This window comes from Otolemur garnettii, unplaced genomic scaffold (assembly GCF_000181295.1).
Source record: "Otolemur garnettii isolate 467f Iridium unplaced genomic scaffold, OtoGar3 scaffold00029, whole genome shotgun sequence".
Classification (NCBI taxonomy): Eukaryota; Metazoa; Chordata; class Mammalia; order Primates; family Galagidae; genus Otolemur; species Otolemur garnettii.
The window spans coordinates 13,208,435-13,210,595 of NW_003852424.1; positions in this window are offsets into that span (position 1 = coordinate 13,208,435).

Here is a 2,161-nt window from a genome sequence, read left to right on the forward strand (position 1 = left end):
CCGGGCTGGGGATTCGAACCCGCCACCTTAGGTGTACGTGGCTGGCGCCTTAGCCGTTTGAGCTATAGGCGCCGAGCCGAATATAAATGTCTTAACACAGTAACTAAGAAAATGCCATGAAGACTATGTTGACCAGTTTGATGAAAGCATTTCAGATTGTGTGTAAAACCAGCACATTGCACCCCATGATTGCATTAATGCACATAGCTATGATTTAATTTAAAAAAAGAGGGGCAGCACCTGTGGCTGAGTGCGTGGGGCACTGGCCCCATATACCAAGAGAGGTGGGTTCAAACCTGGCCCTAGCCAAACTGCAACAACAACAAAAAATAGCCAGGCACTGTGGCAGGTGCCTATAGTCCCAGCTGCTTGGGAGGCTGAGGCAAGAGAATCGCCTGGGCCCAAGAGCTGAAGCTGGAGGTTGCTGGGCTGTGACTTCATGACATTCTACTGAGGGCAACAAAGTAGACTCTGTCTCTAAAAAAAAATAATAATAATACATATAGAAGGATTTGACACTATATATTCATTGATAAATTTTTGTTACATTTTCACATGTGATCACGGTAATGTGGTTTTATCTTAAAAGAGTTATCTTTTAGGGCAGTGTCTGCGGCTCAAAGGAGTAAGGCGCCGGCCCCATATGCCAGAGGTGGCAGGTTCAAACCCAGCCTTGGCCAAAAACTGCAAAAAAAAAGAGTTATCTTTCAGAACCACTTTTGAAAATGTGTGTGATGAGAAAGGCCATGAGGTAAAGCTGTGAGCACTGCCTCCCCTACAGGAGGAGCAGGTGAGGGTCGGCCAGTGCCCACTCTGTGCCCCAAGCAGGATGGAGGCCCACAGGTGCACACTGCTAGGGGCTATGTGGGCAGGTAAGTGGGAGCTGGAGTATGGGGAAAACTGAGGCTCAGAGACCTCAAGGGGTCCACAGATGCCAGTGCCCTGGACATGAAAGCAGAAAACAAAAAACAGTGAATTTTCCCTTCATTGGTGTCAGGAGACCCTAAGACTTCTTCCCACAATGTGGGGAAGAGGAAGCTGTCAACCTGTTCACTCATCCATTCTCCTACCAAGACCCCACTGGGAGGGCAGGGCTGGGACACCCAGGATTCTAGCTAGACCAGGTGACAGTGGCTCCTATAGGATTAGAGACCTAAGATGGGCAAATGTAGGGACCCAGCCATGCACCCCTAGTCCTCCTGTTCACCTGTCCCTGTTTCCCAAACCCACACTATTCTAGACCTGTTGTAATTAAGACAAATCTGAGGCCTGCCCTAGTGCTGCAGGTAGACTTGTCCTGAGAGCCTGCAGGCAGTCTGTGTGTGGTGTGCCCTGGGGCAGGGGAGGCAATGGAAGGGTGGCAGTCAGTGCCAGGAAGAGAACAGAGCAGAGGGTGGGGCAGAGGCAGTGTGAGGGTGGTTAGGACTCTATGACAAGCCTTGAGCTGGAGATTCCAAGGAGAAGGTCAGGTTCAGGAATATCTGGAGAAGGACACTCCAGAAGCTGGGTAGCACATGCCAAGGCCCTGCGGTGGAATAAGGAGGAGGGGGAAGGAGGCCACCAGGCCATGAGGGTCTGTTAGGTTGTGGGGAGTTTGGATTTTTATTTATTTTATTTATTTTTTTTTTTGAAACAGAGTCTCAAGCTTTCGCCCTGGGTAGAATGCCATGGCATCACAGCTCACATCAACCTCAAACTCCTTGGCCCCAGTGATACTCTTGCCTCAGCCTCCCAAGTAGCTGGGACTACAGGTGCCCACCACAACGCCAAGCTATGTTTTGGCCCAGGCTGGATTCAAACCTATCAGCTCCGGTGTATGTGGCTGGCACCCTAACTACCTGAGCTATAGGTGCTGAGCTGGGAGTTTGGATTTTTAAAGCATAATGGGAAATCAGAAAGAGATTTTTGAACTGATTGACATTAAAATTTGTTTAATTTGGCTCAGCGCCTGTGGCTCAAGTGGCTAAGGTGCCAGCTTAGGTGGCGGGTTCGAATTCAGCCAGGGCCCACCAAACAACAATGATGGCTGCAACCAAAAAAAATAGCCAGGCCTTGTGGTGGGTGCCTGTGGGCCCAGCTACTTGGGAGGCTGAGGCAGGAGACTCGCTTGAGCCCAGGAGTTGGAGGTTGCTGTGAGCTGTGATGCCACGGCACTCTACCC